The 23892-nt window shown below is 45.6% G+C and overlaps 1 pseudogene; it reads right to left on the reverse strand.

Annotated features, from left to right (window-relative positions):
* Positions 1-23892, reverse strand: part of LOC123724009 (E3 ubiquitin-protein ligase ZNF598-like) — a 66526-nt pseudogene that overhangs the window by 20713 nt on the left and 21921 nt on the right.

Raw genomic sequence — 23892 nt, forward strand, 5'->3', positions numbered from 1 at the left:
CTGGGACGTTACTGTCTGGTGTGGTGTTACTGCTGGGGCGTTACTGTCTGGTGTGGTGTTACTGCTGGGGCGTTACTGTCTGGTGTTACTGCTGGGGCGTTACTGTCTGGTGTTACTGCTGGGGCGTTACTGTCTGGTGTGTTGTTACTGCTGGGGCGTTACTGTCTGGTGTGGTGTTACTGCTGGGGCGTTACTGTCTGGTGTTAATGCTGGGGCGTTACTGTCTGGTGTTACTGCTGGGGCGTTACTGTCTGGTGTGGTGTTACTGCTGGGGCGTTACTGTCTGGTGTGGTGTTACTGCTGGGACGTTACTGTCTGGTGTGGTGTTACTGCTGGGACGTTACTGTCTGGTGTGGTGTTACTGCTGGGGCGTTACTGTCTGGTGTTACTGCTGGGACGTTACTGTCTGGTGTGGTGTTACTGCTGGGGCGTTACTGTCTGGTGTTACTGCTGGGGCGTTACTGTCGGTGGTGTTACTGCTGGGGCGTTACTGTCTGGTGTTACTGCTGGGGCGTTACTGTCTGGTGTTACTGCTGGGGCGTTACTGTCTGGTGTGGTGTTACTGCTGGGACGTTACTGTCTGGTGTTACTGCTGGGACGTTACTGTCTGGTGTTACTGCTGGGACGTTACTGTCTGGTGTGGTGTTACTGCTGGGACGTTACTGTCTGGTGTTACTGCTGGGACGTTACTGTCTGGTGTGTTGTTACTGCTGGGACGTTACTGTCTGGCGTTACTGTCGGGGCGTTACTGTCTGGTGTTACTGCTGGGACGTTACTGTCTGGTGTGGTGTTACTGCTGGGGCGTTACTGTCTGGTGTTACTGCTGGGACGTTACTGTCTGGTGTTACTGCTGGGACGTTACTGTCTGGTGTTACTGCTGGGACGTTACTGTCTGATGTTACTGCTGGGGCGTTACTGTCTGGTGTGGTGTTACTGCTGGGACGTTACTGTCTGGTGTGGTGTTACTGCTGGGGCGTTACTGTCTGGTGTGGTGTTACTGCTGGGGCGTTACTGTCTGGTGTTACTGCTGGGACGTTACTGTCTGGTGTTACTGCTGGGACGTTACTGTCTGGTGTTACTGCTGGGACGTTACTGTCTGGTGTTACTGCTGGGGCGTTACTGTCTGGTGTTACTGCTGGGGCGTTACTGTCTGGTGTTACTGCTGGGACGTTACTGTCTGGTGTGGTGTTACTGCTGGGGCGTTACTGTCTGGTGTTACTGCTGGGGCGTTACTGTCTGGGTGTTACTGCTGGGGCGTTACTGTCTGGTGTGGTGTTACTGCTGGGGCGTTACTGTCTGGTGTGGTGTTACTGCTGGGGCGTTACTGTCTGGTGTTACTGCTGGGGCGTTACTGTCTGGTGTGGTGTTACTGCTGGGACGTTACTGTCTGGTGTGGTGTTACTGCTGGGGCGTTACTGTCTGGTGTTACTGCTGGGACGTTACTGTCTGGTGTGTTGTTACTGCTGGGGCGTTACTGTCTGGTGTGTTGTTACTGCTGGGGCGTTACTGTCTGGTGTGTTGTTACTGCTGGGGCGTTACTGTCTGGTGTGTTGTTACTGCTGGGGCGTTACTGTCTGGTGTTTGTTACTGCTGGGGCGTTACTGTCTGGTGTGTTGTTACTGCTGGGGCGTTACCGTCTGGTGTGGTGTTACTGCTGGGGCGTTACTGTCTGGTGTTACTGCTGGGACGTTACTGTCTGGTGTGGTGTTACTGCTGGGGCGTTACCGTCTGGTGTTACTGCTGGGACGTTACTGTCTGGTGTTACTGCTGGGACGTTACTGTCTGGTGTGTTGTTACTGCTGGGGCGTTACTGTCTGGTGTGGTGTTACTGCTGGGGCGTTACTGTCTGGTGTGGTGTTACTGCTGGGGCGTTACTGTCTGGTGTTACTGCTGGGGCGTTACTGTCTGGTGTGGTGTTACTGCTGGGGCGTTACTGTCTGGTGTGGTGTTACTGCTGGGACGTTACTGTCTGGTGTGGTGTTACTGCTGGGACGTTACTGTCTGGTGTGTTGTTACTGCTGGGACGTTACTGTCTGGTGTGGTGTTACTGCTGGGGCGTTACTGTCTGGTGTGGTGTTACTGCTGGGACGTTACTGTCTGGTGTTACTGCTGGGGCGTTACTGTCTGGTGTGTTGTTACTGCTGGGGCGTTACTGTCTGTTGTTACTGCTGGGGCGTTACTGTGTGGTGTGGTGTTACTGCTGGGGCGTTACTGTCTGTTGTTACTGCTGGGGCGTTACTGTCTGGTGTGTTGTTACTGCTGGGACGTTACTGTCTGGTGTTACTGCTGGGACGTTACTGTCTGGTGTTACTGCTGGGGCGTTACTGTCTGGTGTTACTGCTGGGGCGTTACTGTCTGGTGTTACTGCTGGGGCGTTACTGTCTGGTGTGGTGTTACTGCTGGGACGTTACTGTCTGGTGTTACTGCTGGGGCGTTACTGTCTGGTGTGTTGTTACTGCTGGGGCGTTACTGTCTGGTGTGTTGTTACTGCTGGGACGTTACTGTCTGGTGTGGTGTTACTGCTGGGACGTTACTGTCTGGTGTTACTGCTGGGACGTTACTGTCTGGTGTTACTGCTGGGGCGTTACTGTCTGGTGTTACTGCTGGGGCGTTACTGTCTGGTGTGGTGTTACTGCTGGGGCGTTACTGTCTGGTGTTACTGCTGGGGCGTTACTGTCTGGTGTTACTGCTGGGGCGTTACTGTCTGGTGTGTTGTTACTGCTGGGGCGTTACTGTCTGGTGTGGTGTTACTGCTGGGACGTTACTGTCTGGTGTGGTGTTACTGCTGGGGCGTTACTGTCTGGTGTGGTGTTACTGCTGGGACGTTACTGTCTGGTGTTACTGCTGGGACGTTACTGTCTGGTGTGTTACTGCTGGGGCGTTACTGTCTGGTGTGGTGTTACTGCTGGGGCGTTACTGTCTGGTGTTACTGCTGGGACGTTACTGTCTGGTGTGGTGTTACTGCTGGGGCGTTACTGTCTGGTGTGGTGTTACTGCTGGGACGTTACTGTCTGGTGTTACTGCTGGGACGTTACTGTCTGGTGTGGTGTTACTGCTGGGACGTTACTGTCTGGTGTGGTGTTACTGCTGGGACGTTACTGTCTGGTGTGGTGTTACTGCTGGGGCGTTACTGTCTGGTGTGTTGTTACTGCTGGGGCGTTACTGTCTGGTGTGGTGTTACTGCTGGGGCGTTACTGTCTGGTGTTACTGCTGGGGCGTTACTGTCTGGTGTTACTGCTGGGGCGTTACTGTCTGGTGTGTTGTTACTGCTGGGGCGTTACTGTCTGGTGTGGTGTTACTGCTGGGGCGTTACTGTCTGGTGTTAATGCTGGGACGTTACTGTCTGGTGTTACTGCTGGGGCGTTACTGTCTGGTGTGGTGTTACTGCTGGGGCGTTACTGTCTGGTGTTACTGCTGGGACGTTACTGTCTGGTGTGGTGTTACTGCTGGGGCGTTACTGTCTGGTGTTACTGCTGGGACGTTACTGTCTGGTGTGGTGTTACTGCTGGGGCGTTACTGTCTGGTGTTACTGCTGGGGCGTTACTGTCTGGTGTGGTGTTACTGCTGGGGCGTTACTGTCTGGTGTGGTGTTACTGCTGGGGCGTTACTGTCTGGTGTTACTGCTGGGACGTTACTGTCTGGTGTGGTGTTACTGCTGGGGCGTTACTGTCTGGTGTTACTGCTGGGACGTTACTGTCTGGTGTGGTGTTACTGCTGGGGCGTTACTGTCTGGTGTTACTGCTGGGGCGTTACTGTCTGGTGTTACTGCTGGGGCGTTACTGTCTGGTGTTACTGCTGGGGCGTTACTGTCTGGTGTTACTGCTGGGGCGTTACTGTCTGGTGTGGTGTTACTGCTGGGGCGTTACTGTCTGGTGTTACTGCTGGGACGTTACTGTCTGGTGTGTTGTTACTGCTGGGGCGTTACTGTCTGGTGTTACTGCTGGGACGTTACTGTCTGGTGTGGTGTTACTGCTGGGGCGTTACTGTCTGGTGTTACTGCTGGGGCGTTACTGTCTGGTGTGTTGTTACTGCTGGGGCGTTACTGTCTGGTGTGGTGTTACTGCTGGGACGTTACTGTCTGGTGTTACTGCTGGGGCGTTACTGTGTGGTGTGGTGTTACTGCTGGGACGTTACTGTCTGGTGTGTTGTTACTGCTGGGACGTTACTGTCTGGTGTGTTACTGCTGGGGCGTTACTGTCTGGTGTGTTGTTACTGCTGGGGCGTTACTGTCTGGTGTGTTACTGCTGGGGCGTTACTGTCTGGTGTGGTGTTACTGCTGGGACGTTACTGTCTGGTGTGGTGTTACTGCTGGGGCGTTACTGTCTGGTGTGTTGTTACTGCTGGGGCGTTACTGTCTGGTGTGTTGTTACTGCTGGGGCGTTACTGTCTGGTGTGGTGTTACTGCTGGGACGTTACTGTCTGGTGTGGTGTTACTGCTGGGACGTTACTGTCTGGTGTTACTGCTGGGGCGTTACTGTCTGGTGTGTTAATGCTGGGGCGTTACTGTCTCGTGTGGTGTTACTGCTGGGGCGTTACTGTCTGGTGTGTTACTGCTGGGGCGTTACTGTCTGGTGTGTTACTGCTGGGGCGTTACTGTCTGGTGTGGTGTTACTGCTGGGACGTTACTGTCTGGTGTGGTGTTACTGCTGGGACGTTACTGTCTGGTGTGGTGTTACTGCTGGGGCGTTACTGTCTGGTGTTACTGCTGGGACGTTACTGTCTGGTGTTACTGCTGGGACGTTACTGTCTGGTGTTACTGCTGGGGCGTTACTGTCTGGTGTGGTGTTACTGCTGGGGCGTTACTGTCTGGTGTGGTGTTACTGCTGGGACGTTACTGTCTGGTGTTACTGCTGGGACGTTACTGTCTGGTGTTACTGCTGGGGCGTTACTGTCTGGTGTTACTGCTGGGGCGTTACTGTCTGGTGTTACTGCTGGGACGTTACTGTCTGGTGTTACTGCTGGGGCGTTACTGTCTGGTGTTACTGCTGGGGCGTTACTGTCTGGTGTTACTGCTGGGACGTTACTGTCTGGTGTTACTGCTGGGGCGTTACTGTCTGGTGTGGTGTTACTGCTGGGACGTTACTGTCTGGTGTTACTGCTGGGACGTTACTGTCTGGTGTTAATGCTGGGACGTTACTGTCTGGTGTTACTGCTGGGGCGTTACTGTCTGGTGTGGTGTTACTGCTGGGGCGTTACTGTCTGGTGTTACTGCTGGGACGTTACTGTCTGGTGTGGTGTTACTGCTGGGGCGTTACTGTCTGGTGTTACTGCTGGGACGTTACTGTCTGGTGTGGTGTTACTGCTGGGGCGTTACTGTCTGGTGTTACTGCTGGGACGTTACTGTCTGGTGTGGTGTTACTGCTGGGGCGTTACTGTCTGGTGTGGTGTTACTGCTGGGGCGTTACTGTCTGGTGTTACTGCTGGGACGTTACTGTCTGGTGTGGTGTTACTGCTGGGGCGTTACTGTCTGGTGTTACTGCTGGGACGTTACTGTCTGGTGTGGTGTTACTGCTGGGGCGTTACTGTCTGGTGTTACTGCTGGGGCGTTACTGTCTGGTGTTACTGCTGGGGCGTTACTGTCTGGTGTTACTGCTGGGGCGTTACTGTCTGGTGTTACTGCTGGGGCGTTACTGTCTGGTGTGGTGTTACTGCTGGGGCGTTACTGTCTGGTGTTAATGCTGGGACGTTACTGTCTGGTGTGTTGTTACTGCTGGGACGTTACTGTCTGGTGTGTTGTTACTGCTGGGGCGTTACTGTCTGGTGTTACTGCTGGGACGTTACTGTCTGGTGTGGTGTTACTGCTGGGGCGTTACTGTCTGGTGTTACTGCTGGGGCGTTACTGTCTGGTGTGTTGTTACTGCTGGGGCGTTACTGTCTGGTGTGGTGTTACTGCTGGGACGTTACTGTCTGGTGTTACTGCTGGGGCGTTACTGTGTGGTGTGGTGTTACTGCTGGGACGTTACTGTCTGGTGTGTTGTTACTGCTGGGACGTTACTGTCTGGTGTGTTACTGCTGGGGCGTTACTGTCTGGTGTGTTGTTACTGCTGGGGCGTTACTGTCTGGTGTGTTACTGCTGGGGCGTTACTGTCTGGTGTGGTGTTACTGCTGGGACGTTACTGTCTGGTGTGGTGTTACTGCTGGGGCGTTACTGTCTGGTGTGTTGTTACTGCTGGGGCGTTACTGTCTGGTGTGTTGTTACTGCTGGGGCGTTACTGTCTGGTGTGGTGTTACTGCTGGGACGTTACTGTCTGGTGTGGTGTTACTGCTGGGACGTTACTGTCTGGTGTGTTAATGCTGGGGCGTTACTGTCTGGTGTGGTGTTACTGCTGGGGCGTTACTGTCTGGTGTGTTACTGCTGGGGCGTTACTGTCTGGTGTGTTACTGCTGGGGCGTTACTGTCTGGTGTGGTGTTACTGCTGGGACGTTACTGTCTGGTGTGGTGTTACTGCTGGGACGTTACTGTCTGGTGTGGTGTTACTGCTGGGACGTTACTGTCTGGTGTGGTGTTACTGCTGGGGCGTTACTGTCTGGTGTTACTGCTGGGACGTTACTGTCTGGTGTGGTGTTACTGCTGGGACGTTACTGTCTGGTGTTACTGCTGGGACGTTACTGTCTGGTGTTACTGCTGGGGCGTTACAGTCTGGTGTGGTGTTACTGCTGGGGCGTTACTGTCTGGTGTGGTGTTACTGCTGGGACGTTACTGTCTGGTGTTACTGCTGGGGCGTTACTGTCTGGTGTGGTGTTACTGCTGGGGCGTTACTGTCTGGTGTGTTGTTACTGCTGGGGCGTTACTGTCTGGTGTTACTGCTGGGACGTTACTGTCTGGTGTGTTGTTACTGCTGGGGCGTTACTGTCTGGTGTTACTGCTGGGACGTTACTGTCTGGTGTGGTGTTACTGCTGGGGCGTTACTGTCTGGTGTGGTGTTACTGCTGGGGCGTTACTGTCTGGTGTGTTACTGCTGGGGCGTTACTGTCTGGTGTGTTACTGCTGGGGCGTTACTGTCTGGTGTTACTGCTGGGGCGTTACTGTCTGGTGTTACTGCTGGGGCGTTACTGTCTGGTGTGGTGTTACTGCTGGGGCGTTACTGTCTGGTGTGTTGTTACTGCTGGGGCGTTACTGTCTGGTGTGTTGTTACTGCTGGGGCGTTACTGTCTGGTGTTACTGCTGGGGCGTTACTGTCTGGTGTGTTGTTACTGCTGGGGCGTTACTGTCTGGTGTGTTGTTACTGCTGGGGCGTTACTGTCTGGTGTTACTGCTGGGGCGTTACTGTCTGGTGTGTTGTTACTGCTGGGACGTTACTGTCTGGTGTGGTGTTACTGCTGGGGCGTTACTGTCTGGTGTTACTGCTGGGGCGTTACCGTCTGGTGTGTTGTAATGTGTAGAGCCAATAGGGATAGTTCTGTACCTGGGGGGGGTTTCTTGGAGACGAGGGCAGGGAACTCCTCCTCTTCCTCCTCCAGGGGGGGGTCAGGCTGGGCCTCGGGGAGGGGGGCCGCCGTGATTGGTTTATCCAGGTGGCCGTTAGCCAATCCGCTCGTTTTAACCGCCGCCGTCGTCGTCACAGCAACCAGCGGTTTGGAGGCGCGGCTCTCCGGAACGTTCTCCTTCTGTACCCTGGAGACCGTTTCCGTGGGGACAGGAACTTGGTTCCCAAATGGCGGAAGGGGCGTGGTCCGTTTCTTCTTCTTGGCCGACTTGGACGTGGGGCTCGGGGCGGGGTTAGATGTCAGTGGGAGGGGCTTAGAGGTCGGCGGGAGGGGCTTAGAGGTCGGTGGGAGGGGCTTAGAGGTAGGTGGGTGGGGCTTAGAGGGTCCTTTGACGATGAGAAGAGAGGAGATATCCAACATGGTCGGAATTGCTCGGCGCTCCTTCGTCGTCTTGGCAACGCAATCGTCATCATCAGAGGGCGGGGACGGGCGGCGGGCGGAGAGCTTTTTCCTCCGAGAGGAAGAGGAGGAGAGGAGCCGGGGGCCGGCGGGGAGAGGAAGAGGAGGGTTGTTAGAGGAAGGTCTAGAGGAAGAGGATGGAAGGATGACCGGCTTGGAGGTGCTGCTGCTGCTGGATTGGCTCCAGGCTGAGGTCGCTCCGCCCCCCGCTGGTCTGGGAGGGCGGATCTTAGAGACCAGGACGGGGAAATCTTCCTCTTGGAAGGAGGAGTGCTTCCTGGGTTGGGCGGAGTAGGCGGGGGGTCACGGGGGTCGTAACCGCGGCAGCAGATAGACTGGGGAAGTCGTCCTCCTTCAGAGGGACCTGGGGGGCCTTAACACTGTAACACATTAATATATATATATATATAATACATCAGAGACCTGGGGGGCCTTAACACTGTAACACATTAATATATATATATATAATACATCAGAGACCTGGGGAGCCTTAACACTGTAACACATTAATATATATATATAATACATCAGAGACCTGGGGAGCCTTAACACTGTAACACATTAATATATATATATATAATACATCAGAGACCTGGGGAGCCTTAACACTGTAACACATTAATATATATATATATAATACATCAGAGACCTGGGGGGCCTTAACACTGTAACACATTAATATATATATATATAATACATCAGAGACCTGGGGAGCCTTAACACTGTAACACATTAATATATATATATATAATACATCAGAGACCTGGGGGGGAGCCTTAACACTGTAACACATTAATATATATATATAATACATCAGAGACCTGGGGAGCCTTAACACTGTAACACATTAATATATATATAATACATCAGAGACCTGGGGAGCCTTAACACTGTAACACATTAATATATATATATAATACATCAGAGACCTGGGGAGCCTTAACACTGTAACACATTAATATATATATATATATATAATACATCAGAGACCTGGGGAGCCTTAACACTGTAACACATTAATATATATATATATATAATACATCAGAGACCTGGGGGAGCCTTAACACTGTAACACATTAATATATATATATATAATACATCAGAGACCTGGGGAGCCTTAACACTGTAACACATTAATATATATATATATAATACATCAGAGACCTGGGGAGCCTTAACACTGTAACACATTAATATATATATATAATACATCAGAGACCTGGGGAGCCTTAACACTGTAACACATTAATATATATATATAATACATCAGAGACCTGGGGAGCCTTAACACTGTAACACATTAATATATATATATATAATACATCAGAGACCTGGGGAGCCTTAACACTGTAACACATTAATATATATATATAATACATCAGGGACCTGGGGAGCCTTAACACTGTAACACATTAATATATATATATAATACATCAGAGACCTGGGGAGCCTTAACACTGTAACACATTAATATATATATATATATAATACATCAGAGACCTGGGGGAGCCTTAACACTGTAACACATTTATATATATATATAATACATCAGAGACCTGGGGAGCCTTAACACTGTAACACATTAATATATATATATAATACATCAGAGACCTGGGGGAGCCTTAACACTGTAACACATTAATATATATATAATACATCAGAGACCTGGGGGAGCCTTAACACTGTAACACATTAATATATATATATATAATACATCAGAGACCTGGGGAGCCTTAACACTGTAACACATTAATATATATATATAATACATCAGAGACCTGGGGAGCCTTAACACTGTAACACATTAATATATATATATATATATAATATATCAGAGACCTGGGGGAGCCTTAACACTGTAACACATTAATATATATATATATAATACATCAGAGACATGGGGGAGCCTTAACACTGTAACACATTAATATATATATATAATACATCAGAGACCTGGGGAGCCTTAACACTGTAACACATTAATATATATATATATAATACATCAGAGACCTGGGGAGCCTTAACACTGTAACACATTAATATATATATATATAATACATCAGAGACCTGGGGAGCCTTAACACTGTAACACATTAATATATATATCAGAGACCTGGGGGAGCCTTAACACTGTAACACATTAATATATATATATAATACATCAGGGACCTGGGGGAGCCTTAACACTGTAACACATTTATATATATATATAATACATCAGAGACCTGGGGAGCCTTAACACTGTAACACATTAATATATATATATATAATACATCAGAGACCTGGGGAGCCTTAACACTGTAACACATTAATATATATATAATACATCAGAGACCTGGGGGAGCCTTAACACTGTAACACATTAATATATATATCAGAGACCTGGGGGAGCCTTAACACTGTAACACATTAATATATATATCAGAGACCTGGGGGAGCCTTAACACTGTAACACATTAATATATATATATAATACATCAGGGACCTGGGGGAGCCTTAACACTGTAACACATTTATATATATATATAATACATCAGAGACCTGGGGAGCCTTAACACTGTAACACATTAATATATATATCAGAGACCTGGGGGAGCCTTAACACTGTAACACATTAATATATATATATAATACATCAGGGACCTGGGGGAGCCTTAACACTGTAACACATTTATATATATATATAATACATCAGAGACCTGGGGAGCCTTAACACTGTAACACATTAATATATATATATATAATACATCAGAGACCTGGGGAGCCTTAACACTGTAACACATTAATATATATATAATACATCAGAGACCTGGGGGAGCCTTAACACTGTAACACATTAATATATATATATATAATATATCAGAGACCTGGGGAGCCTTAACACTGTAACACATTAATATATATATATAATACATCAGAGACCTGGGGAGCCTTAACACTGTAACACATTAATATATATATATAATACATCAGAGACCTGGGGAGCCTTAACACTGTAACACATTAATATATATATATATATATAATACATCAGAGACCTGGGGAAGCTTTAGACTGTAACACATTAATATATATATATAATACATCAGAGACCTGGGGAGCCTTAACACTGTAACACATTAATATATATATATAATACATCAGAGACCTGGGGGAGCCTTAACACTGTAACACATTAATATATATATATAATACATCAGAGACCTGGGAGCCTTAACACTGTAACACATTAATATATATATATAATACATCAGAGACCTGGGGAGCCTTAACACTGTAACACATTAATATATATATATAATACATCAGAGACCTGGGGGAGCCTTAACACTGTAACACATTAATATATATATATAATACATCAGAGACCTGGGGAGCCTTAACACTGTAACACATTAATATATATATATATATAATACATCAGGGACCTGGGGAGCCTTAACACTGTAACACATTAATATATATATATAATACATCAGAGACCTGGGGAGCCTTAACACTGTAACACATTAATATATATATATAATACATCAGAGACCTGGGGGAGCCTTAACACTGTAACACATTAATATATATATATAATACATCAGAGACCTGGGGAGCCTTAACACTGTAACACATTAATATATATATATAATACATCAGAGACCTGGGGAGCCTTAACACTGTAACACATTACTATATATATATAATACATCAGAGACCTGGGGAGCCTTAACACTGTAACACATTAATATATATATATAATACATCAGAGACCTGGGGAGCCTTAACACTGTAACACATTAATATATATATATATAATACATCAGAGACCTGGGGGAGCCTTAACACTGTAACACATTAATATATATATATAATACATCAGAGACCTGGGGGAGCCTTAACACTGTAACACATTAATATATATATATATAATACATCAGAGACCTGGGGGAGCCTTAACACTGTAACACATTAATATATATATATATAATACATCAGAGAGCTGGGGAAGCTTTAGACTGTAACACATTAATATATATATATAATACATCAGAGACCTGGGGAGCCTTAACACTGTAACACATTAATATATATATATAATACATCAGAGACCTGGGGGAGCCTTAACACTGTAACACATTAATATATATATATATAATACATCAGAGACCTGGGGGAGCCTTAACACTGTAACACATTAATATATATATATAATACATCAGAGACCTGGGGAGCCTTAACACTGTAACACATTAATATATATATATATATATATATATATATAATACATCAGAGACCTGGGGGGGAGCCTTAACACTGTAACACATTAATATATATATATAATACATTAGAGACCTGGGGGAGCCTTAACACTGTAACACATTAATATATATATATAATACATCAGAGACCTGGGGAGCCTTAACACTGTAACACATTAATATATAATACATCAGAGACCTGGGGAGCCTTAACACTGTAACACATTAATATATATATATAATACATCAGAGGGACCTGGGGAAGCTTTAGACTGTAACACATTAATATATATATATAATACATCAGAGACCTGGGAAGCCTTAACACTGTAACACATTAATATATATATATAATACATCAGAGACCTGGGGAGCCTTAACACTGTAACACATTAATATATATATATAATACATCAGAGACCTGGGGAGCCTTAACACTGTAACACATTAATATAGATATATATAATACATCAGAGACCTGGGGGAGCCTTAACACTGTAACACATTAATATATATATATAATACATCAGAGACCTGGGGAGCCTTAACACTGTAACACATTAATATATATATATAATACATCAGAGACCTGGGGAGCCTTAACACTGTAACACATTAATATATATATATAATACATCAGAGACCTGGGGGGGAGCCTTAACACTGTAACACATTAATATATATAATACATCAGAGGGACCTGGGGAAGCTTTAGACTGTAACACATTAATATATATATATATATATATATATAATACATCAGAGACCTGGGGAGCCTTAACACTGTAACACATTAATATATATATATAATACATCAGAGACCTGGGGGAGCCTTAACACTGTAACACATTAATATATATATATAATACATCAGAGACCTGGGGGGGAGCCTTAACACTGTAACACATTAATATATATATATAATACATCAGAGACCTGGGGAGCCTTAACACTGTAACACATTAATATATATATATAATACATCAGAGACCTGGGGAGCCTTAACACTGTAACACATTAATATATATATATATAATACATCAGAGACCTGGGGGAGCCTTAACACTGTAACACATTAATATATATATATAATACATCAGAGACCTGGGGAGCCTTAACACTGTAACACATTTATATATATATATATATAATACATCAGAGACCTGGGGAGCCTTAACACTGTAACACATTAATATATATATATATAATACATCAGAGACCTGGGGAGCCTTAACACTGTAACACATTAATATATATATATAATACATCAGAGACCTGGGGAGCCTTAACACTGTAACACATTAATATATATATATATAATACATCAGAGACCTGGGGGAGCCTTAACACTGTAACACATTAATATATATATATATAATACATCAGGGACCTGAGGAGCCTTAACACTGTAACACATTAATATATATATATATAATACATCAGAGACCTGGGGAGCCTTAACACTGTAACACATTAATATATATATATAATACATCAGAGACCTGGGGAGCCTTAACACTGTAACACATTAATATATATATATAATACATCAGAGACCTGGGGAGCCTTAACACTGTAACACATTAATATATATATATAATACATCAGAGACCTGGGGAACCTTAACACTGTAACACATTTATATATATATATAATACATCAGAGACCTGGGGAGCCTTAACACTGTAACACATTTATATATATATAATACATCAGAGACCTGGGGGGGAGCCTTAACACTGTAACACATTAATATATATATATATAATACATCAGAGACCTGGGGAGCCTTAACACTGTAACACATTAATATATATATATAATACAGAGACCTGGGGAGCCTTAACACTGTAACACATTAATATATATATATATAATACATCAGAGACCTGGGGGAGCCTTAACACTGTAACACATTAATATATATATATATATAATACATCAGAGACCTGGGGAGCCTTAACACTGTAACACATTAATATATATATATATATATAATACATCAGAGACCTGGGGGAGCCTTAACACTGTAACACATTAATATATATATATAATACATCAGAGACCTGGGGGAGCCTTAACACTGTAACACATTAATATATATATATATAATACATCAGAGACCTGGGGAGCCTTAACACTGTAACACATTAATATATATATATAATACATCAGAGACCTGGGGAGCCTTAACACTGTAACACATTAATATATATATATAATACATCAGAGACCTGGGGGAGCCTTAACACTGTAACACATTAATATATATATATAATACATCAGAGACCTGGGGGCCTTAACACTGTAACACATTAATATATATATATATAATACATCAGAGACCTGGGGGAGCCTTAACACTGTAACACATTAATATATATATATAATACATCAGAGACCTGGGGGAGCCTTAACACTGTAACACATTAATATATATATATAATACATCAGAGGGACCTGGGGAAGCTTTAGACTGTAACACATTAATATATATATATAATACATCAGAGACCTGGGGGAGCCTTAACACTGTAACACATTAATATATATATATAATACATCAGAGACCTGGGGGAGCCTTAACACTGTAACACATTAATATATATATATAATACATCAGAGACCTGGGGGAGCCTTAACACTGTAACACATTAATATATATATATATAATACATCAGAGACCTGGGGGAGCCTTAACACTGTAACACATTAATATATATATATATAATACATCAGAGGGACCTGGGGAAGCTTTAGACTGTAACACATTAATATATATATATAATACATCAGAGACCTGGGGGAGCCTTAACACTGTAACACATTAATATATATATATAATACATCAGAGACCTGGGGGAGCCTTAACACTGTAACAAATTAATATATATATATAATACATCAGAGACCTGGGGGGGAGCCTTAACACTGTAACACATTAATATATAATACATCAGAGACCTGGGGGAGCCTTAACACTGTAACACATTAATATATATATATAATACATCAGAGACCTGGGGAGCCTTAACACTGTAACACATTAATATATATATATAATACATCAGAGACCTGGGGAGCCTTAACACTGTAACACATTAATATATATATATATATAATACATCAGAGACCTGGGGAGCCTTAACACTGTAACACATTAATATATATATATAATACATCAGAGACCTGGGGAGCCTTAACACTGTAACACATTAATATATATATATAATACATCAGAGACCTGGGGAGCCTTAACACTGTAACACATTAATATATATATATAATACATCAGAGACCTGGGGGGGAGCCTTAACACTGTAACACATTAATATATATATATAATACATCAGAGACCTGGGGGAGCCTTAACACTGTAACACATTAATATATATATATAATACATCAGAGACCTGGGGGAGCCTTAACACTGTAACACATTAATATATATATATAATACATCAGAGACCTGGGGAGCCTTAACACTGTAACACATTAATATATATATATAATACATCAGAGACCTGGGGGGGAGCCTTAACACTGTAACACATTAATATATATATAATACATCAGAGGGACCTGGGGAAGCTTTAGACTGTAACACATTAATATATATATATAATACATCAGAGACCTGGGGGGCCTTAACACTGTAACACATTAATATATATATATAATACATCAGAGGGACCTGGGGAAGCTTTAGACTGTAACACATTAATATATATATATAATACATCAGAGACCTGGGGAAGCTTTAGACTGTAACACACATTATATACCTATAACATACAGTACCAGTATAAAGTTTGGACACACCGACTCATTCAAGAGTTTTTCTTAATTTTTTTTACTGTTTAATAATAGAGAAGACATCAACACTATGAAATAACACATATGGAATCATGTAGTAACCAACAAAGTGTTAAATCCAAATATATTGTATGTTTAGATTTCTTCAACAGTAGCCACCCTTTTGCCTTGATGACAGCTTTGCACACTCTTGGCATTCTCTCAACCAGCTTCACCTGGAATGCTTTTTCCAACTGTTCCCACATATGCTGAGCGCTTACTGGCTGCTTTTCTTTCACTCTGCGGTCCGACTCATCACAAACCGTCTCAATTGGGTTGAGGTCGGGGGATTGTGGAAACCAGGTCATCTGATGCAGCACTCCATCACTCTCCTTCTTGGACAAATATCCCTTAACCTCTATTGGGTAGGGGGCAGTATTTTCACGGCCGGATGAAAAACGTACCCAAATTAAACTGCCTACTACTCGGGCCCAGAAACTAGAATATGCATATTATTAGTAGATTTGGATAGAAAACACTCTAAAGTTTCTAAAACTGTTTGAATGATGTCTGTGAGTATAATAGAACTCATATGGCAGGCAAAAACCCTGAGAAAAATCCAACCAGGAAGTTGAAAATCTGAGGCTGTAGTTTTTTAAAAATGTATTCCCTTTCCAAACTACAGTGACTTAGGGGTAATTTTGCACTTCCTAAGGCTTCCACTAGATGGCAACACTCTTTAGAAAGTTGTTTGAGTCTTCTATGGTGAATATTGAGGGATTAACAGCCGGTTCAAGCAGTGGACTGTCTGAGGTCATGTAGTTATTACTTCATGCGCGTTCACGCATGGCTAGCATTTTTTTAATTTTTTCTTCTGTGATGAATACGCTATTGTCCGGTTGGAATATTATCGATTATTTATGTTAAAAACACCCTAAGGATTGATTGTAAACATCGTTTGACATGTTTCTACAAACGGTAATGGAACTTTTGAGCTTTTCGTCTCGGGTTTTGCGCTCGCGCGTTATGCCTTTGGAATAGTGTTCTGGACGCGCCAACAAAACGGAGGTATTTGGACATAAATTGGACTTTATCGAACAAATGAACATTTCTTGTGGAAGTGAGAGTCCTGCGAATGCATTCCGCCGAGGATCAGCAAAGGTAAGTATACCACCCCTACCTTGTCACAACACAACTGATTGGCTCAAATGCATTAAGGAAAGAAACTCCACAAATTAACAAGGCACACCTGTTAATTGAAATGCATTCCAGGTGACTACCCCGTGAAGCTGGTTGAGAGAATGCCAAGAGTGTGCAAAGCTGCCGTCATTAAGGCTACATTGAAGAATCTCAAATATATTTTGATTTGTTTAACACTTTTTTTTGGTTACTACATGATTCCATATATGTGTCCAAACTGTTGACTGGTGCATCGCTACGAAGAGACCTGGGTCAGGGACAGGATGTGTGTGTGTGTGTGTGTGTGTGTGTGTGTGTGTGTGTGTGTGTGTGTGTGTGTATCAGTGTGTGTGTGTGTGTGTGTGTGTGTGTGTGTGTGTGTGTGTGTGTGTACCTCAGTGTGGGCGCTGCAGCCCCCAGGAGAGCTGGGAAGTCTTCTCCTGTCAGAGGGTTGCTCTTCATGGTCTTCACTGGGGGAGTTTCTGCCGGAGGTTTGATAGGAAAACTCCTGGGTCTCTCCTCAGTCTCCGTCCTCTCCGGCCGCTCCGTCCTCTCAGGCCTCTCCGTCCTCTCCGGCCTCTCCGTCCTCTCAGGCCTCTCCGTCCTCTCCGTCCGCTCCGTCCGCTCCGTCCGCTCCGTCCGCTCCGTCCTCTCAGGCCTCTCCGTCCGCTCCGGCCTCTCCGGCCGCTCCGTCCTCTCAGGCCTCTCCATCCGCTCCGTCCTCTCAGGCCGCTCCATCCTTTCCATCCGCTCCGGCCGCTCCATCCTCTCCATCCGCTCCGGCCGCTCCATCCTCTCCGGCCGCTCCATCCTCTCCGGCCGCTCCATCCTCTCCGTCCTCTCCGTCCCTCTCCTCTTTGCGGTGTTTGGGCGCTCCACTCCTGTCCTGGGTGTCTCGTCCTCTGTCCTCCTGTCGTCTCTGTTGCATCATGGAGGCTCTGACCGCTACAGCCAAGTCCCTGTCCTCCTCCTCACTACCAACAACACAGCAAAAAGTTAACAGAGTCATATATAATACCCAGAAACCACTGGGTGAAAACACGCAAAACGGTTCCAATGTGTTTATCCACACATTCATTTTTATTCATTGCGGATATTAGAATCACTTCAAATTTAAAAAAGGTTTTCGGTGTAGGTTTACGCTGGCTGTGACGTTTTGATTAAACCGTGTAAATCTCTCTAAGACTTTTATCAAATGCTAATTAGCTGCTAATGTGGCTATCGTAACGGAACTACAAATACCACGTCACTCACCAGGGCCGCCGTGACCTGGACCAGACTGCTGAATTCAGGGGAAGGTGAAAGGCTAGCTCGCTCATGGTTAGCTAGTTAGCAACATTAGCCTGGCTAGCTGGCTACATCAAGCAGTCTATTTGTCTAAGCCATTTAAATGCATGATACATTCATAACTTGTTATAGGTTTAGCTTGCTAGTGAACTAGCTAGCGAACTTCAGATGGTGAAGCTAGGGCTACGTGTTCATGATAATGTTTGTTTGTGTCTGTGGGTGAGAGGTGGGTAGCCTACTTCAAGTACTTGGGGTTATGATATATAAATGCTAACCTCCCCTGTTATTGTAATGGTGAGAGGTTAGCATGTCTTGGAGGTATGCTAACCTCCCCTGTTATTGCAATGGTGAGAGGTTAGCATGTCATGGGGGTATGATATAAAATGCTAAACTCCCCTGTTGTTGTAATGGTGAGAGGTTAGCATGTCTTGGGGTTATGATATATAAATGCTAACCTCCCCTGTTATTGTAATGGTGAGAGGATAGCATGTCTTGGAGGTATGCTAACCTCCCCCGTTACTGTAATGGTGAGAGGTTAGCATGTCTTGCCGGTATGCTAACCTCCCCTGTTATTGTAATTGTGAGAGGTTAGCATGTCTTGGGGGTGTGATATAAAATGCTAACCTCCCCTGTTATTGTAATGGTGAGAGGTTAGCATGTCTTGGAGGTATGCTAACCTCCCCTGTTATTGCAATGGTGAGAGGTTAGCATGTCATGGGGGTATGATATAAAATGCTAAACTCCCCTGTTGTTGTAATGGTGAGAGGTTAGCATGTCTTGGGGGTATAATATAAGATGCTAACCTCCCCTGTTATTGTAATGGTGAGAGGATAGCATGTCTTGGAGGTATGCTAACCTCCCCCGTTACTGTAATGGTGAGAGGATAGCATGTCTTGGAGGTATGCTAACCTCCCCCGTTACTGTAATGGTGAGAGGTTAGCATGTCTTGCCGGTATGCTAACCTCCCCTGTTATTGTAATTGTGAGAGGTTAGCATGTCTTGGGGGTGTGATATAAAATGCTAACCTCCCCTGTTATTGTAATGGTGAGAGGATAGCATGTCTTGGAGGTATGCTAACCTCCCCTGTTATTGTAATGGTGAGAGGTTAGCATGTCTTGGGGGTGTGATATAAAATGCTAACCTCCCCTGTTATTGTAATGGTGAGAGGTTAGCATGTCTTGGAGGTATGCTAACCCCTCCCTGTTATTGTAATGGTGAGAGGTTAGCATGTCTTGGAGGTATGCTAACCCCACCCTGTTATTGTAATGGTGAGAGGTTAGCATGTCTTGGAGGTATGATATAAAATGCTAACATCCCCTGTTATTGTAATGGTGAGAGGTTAGCATGTCTTGGAGGTATGCTAACCTCCCCTGTTATTGTAATGGTGAGAGGTTAGCATGTCTTGGAGGTATGCTAACCTCCCCTGTTATTGTAATGGTGAGAGGTTAGCATGTCTTGGGGGTTTGATATAAAATGCTAACCTCCCTGTTATTGTAATGGTGAGAGGTTAGCATGTCTTGGAGGTATGATATAAAATGCTAACCTCCCCTGTTATTGTAATGGTGAGAGGTTAGCATGTCTTGGAGGTATGCTAACCTCCCCTGTTATTGTAATGGTGAGAGGTTAGCATGTCTTGGAGGTATGATATAAAATGCAATACTTAAAAAGTTGATTAGCGCGAGACGTGTAACACAATTGGTCTCGTAGTGATGACGTCATACTGACCGGTTGTACCGCCAGCTACCTCTGGTGTTCTGTTGGTTCCTTCCTCTTCCTCCTCGACCCGACCTCACTTCCTCATAGTCCTCTCCAGACACCGCACCTCCTTGAAAGGAACAAGCAAAGGTCTGAAATCCAAGTTGTGTTTTTTTTTCTCACCGAAAACAGCGCACAGTATCCAGTCTCACCGTCGTTGCGTCGGGTCTGCCGCGGGGCGTAGCTGAACTGCAGGTCTATGTGTCGGTTCTGTCGCGCTTCGGCCCGGTTCTTGCTGTGCGTCGAGGCCTTGTGGGCCTTGTAGTCGATCTGGCTCCTGAAAGCGTGGGTGAATTGCTCCGTAGCACAGCGGCCTTCCTCGCACAGGTAGTGGGCCTCCCGGAAGTGCTCGCTCAGGTACTGGTAGTCACTGTGGGGGAGGGGGGGGAGGATTACAACATGCTTAGGATAGATACAGGGTTGTGAGTGAGAGACTGTGTGTGTGTGTGTGTGTGTGTGTCGACACACCTATTCATTCAAGGGTTTTTCTTAATTATTTACTGTGAAATAAAACAATATGGAATCATGTAGGAACCAAAAAAAACACAAAAAAAGTGTTAAAAACATCCCTTTTTTCAGGACCCTGATCTCTTTCAAAGATAATTCGTAAAAAAATCCAAATAACTTCACAGATCTTCATTGTAAAGGGGTTTAAACGCTGTTTCCCCAATGCTTGATCAATGAACCGTAAACAATTAATGAACATGGACCTGTGGAACGGTCGTTAAGACACTAACAGCTTTACAGACGGTAGGCAATTAAAGGTCACAGTTATGAAAACGTAGGACACTAAAAGAGGCCTTTCTACTGACTCTGAAAAACACCAGAAGAAAGATGCCCAGGGTCCCTGCTCATCTGAGTGAACGTGCCTTAGGCGTGCTGCAAGGAGGCATGAGGACTGCAGATGTGGCCAGGGCAATAGATTGCAATGTCCGTACTGTGAGACGCCTAAGACAGCGCTACAGGGAGACAGGACGGACAGCTGATCGTCCACGCAGTGGCAGACCACGTGTAACAACACCTGCACAGGATCGGTATATCCGAACATCACACCTGCGGGACAGGTACAGGATGGCAACAACAACTGCCCGAGTTACACCAGGAACGCACAATCCCTCCATCAGTGCTCAGACTGTCTGCAATAGGCTGAGAGAAGCTGGACTGAGGGGCTTGTAGGGCCTGTTGTAAGGCAGGTCCTCACCAGACATCACCAGCAACAACATCGCCTATGAGCACAAACCCACGTCGCTGGACCAGACAGGTCTGGCAAAAAGTGCTCTTCTCTGACGAGTCGCGGTTTTGTCTCACCAGGGGTGATGGTCGGATTCGCGTTTATCGTCGAAGGAATGAGCGTTACACCGAGGCCTGTACTCTGGAGCGGGATCGATTTGGAGGTGGAGGGTCCGTCATGGTCTGGGGCGGTGTGTCACAGCATCATCGGACTGAGCTTGTTGTCATTGCAGGCAATCTCAACGCTGTGCGTTACAGGGAAGACATCCTCCTCCCTCATGTGGTACCCTTCCTGCAGGCTCATCCTGACATGACCCTCCAGCATGACAATGCCACCAGCCATACTGCTCGTTCTGTGCGTGATTTCCAGCAAGACAGGAATGTCAGTGTTCTGCCATGGTCAGCGAAGAGCCCGGATCTCAATCCAATTGAGCACGTCTGGGACCTGTTGGATCGGAGGGTGAGGACCATTCCCCCCAGAAATGTCCGGGAACTTGCAGGTGTCTTGGTGGAAGAGTGGGGTAACATCTCACATCAAGAACTGGCAAATCTGGTGCAGTCCATGAGGAGGAGATGCACTGCAGTACTTAATGCAGCTGGTGGCCACACCAGATACTGACTGTTACTTTTGATTTTGACCCCCCCCTTTGTTCAGGGACACATTATTCCATTCCTGTTAGTCACATGTCTGTGGAACTTGTTCAGTTTATGCCTCAGTTGTTGAATCTTGTGTTCATACAAATATTTACACGTAAAGTTTGCTGAAAATAAAACGCAGTTGACAGTGAGAGGACGTTTCGGTTTTTACAGAGTTTATATGCTTCAAAGCTGACACCCTTGGCATTCTCTCAACCAGCTTCACCTGGAATGCTTTTCCAACAGTTCCCACATATGCTGAGCACTTATTGGCTGCTTTTCTTTCACTCTGCGGTCCGACTCATCCCAAACCGTCTCAATTGGGTTGAGGTCGGGGGATTGTGGATGCCAGGTCATCTGATGCAGCACTCCATCACTCTCCTTCTTGGTCAAATAGCCCTTACACAGCCTGGAGGTGTGTTGGGTCATTGTCCTGTTGAAAAACAAATGATAGTCCCACTAAGCGCAAACCAGATGGGATGGCGTATCGCTGCAGAACGCTGTGGTAGCCATGCTGGTGAAGTGTGCCTTAAATTCTAAATAAATCACTGACAGCGTCACCAGCAAAGCATCCCCACTCCATAACACCTCCTCCTCCATGCTTCACGGTGGGAACCACAAAGACACGGCGGTTGGAACCAAAAATCTCCAATTTGGACTCATCAGACCAAAGGACAGATTTCCACCGGTCTAATGTCCATCGCTCGTGTTTCTTGGCCCAAGGAAGTCTCTTCTTCTCATTGGTGTCCTTCAGTAGTGGGTTTCTCTGCAGCGATTCGACCATGAAGGTCTGATTCACACAGCCTCCTCTGAACAGGTGCATTTAACTAATGAACTTATCCTCTGCAGCAGAGGGAACTCTGGGTCTTCCTGTCCTGTGGCGGGTCCTCATGAGGCTGGTAACTCTGGGTCTTCCTGTCCTGTGGCGGGTCCTCATGAGGCTGGTAACTCTGGGTCTTCCTGTCCCGTGGCGGGTCCTCATGAGGCTGGTAACTCTGGGTCTTCCTGTCCTGTGGCGGGTCCTCATGAGGCTGGTAACTCTGGGTCTTCCTGTCCCGTGGCGGGTCCTCATGAGGCTGGTAACTCTGGGTCTTCCTGTCCTGTGGCGGGTCCTCATGAGGCTGGTAACTCTGGGTCTTCCTGTCCCGCGGCGGTCCTCATGAGGCTGGTAACTCTGGGTCTTCCTGTCCTGTGGCGGGTCCTCATGAGGCTGGTAACTCTGGGTCTTCCTGTCCTGTGGCGGGTCCTCATGAGGCTGGTAACTCTGGGTCTTCCTGTCCTGTGGCGGGTCCTCATGAGGCTGGTAACTCTGGGTCTTCCTGTCCTGTGGCGGGTCCTCATGAGGCTGGTAACTCTGGGTCTTCCTGTCCCGTGGCGGGTCCTCATGAGGCTGGTAACTCTGGGTCTTCCTGTCCTGTGGCGGGTCCTCATGAGGCTGGTAACTCTGGGTCTTCCTGTCCCGTGGCGGGTCCTCATGAGGCTGGTAACTCTGGGTCTTCCTGTCCTGTGGCGGGTCCTCATGAGGCTGGTAACTCTGGGTCTTCCTGTCCTGTGGCGGGTCCTCATGAGGCTGGTAACTCTGGGTCTTCCTGTCCTGTGGCGGTTCTTGACATTTTCCGGATTGACTGACCTTCATGTCTTATAGTAATGATGGACTGACCTTCATGTCTTATAGTAATGATGGACTGACCTTCATGTCTTATAGTAATGATGGACTGACCTTCATGTCTTATAGTAATGATGGACTGACCTTCATGTCTTATAGTAATGATGGACTGACCTTCATGTCTTATAGTAATGATGGACTGACCTTCATGTCTTAAAGTAATGATGGACTGTCCTTCATGTCTTATAGTAATGATGGACTGACCTTCAT

The sequence above is a fragment of the Salmo salar genome, unplaced genomic scaffold (assembly GCF_905237065.1).
Source record: "Salmo salar unplaced genomic scaffold, Ssal_v3.1, whole genome shotgun sequence".
Taxonomy (NCBI): domain Eukaryota; kingdom Metazoa; phylum Chordata; class Actinopteri; order Salmoniformes; family Salmonidae; genus Salmo; species Salmo salar.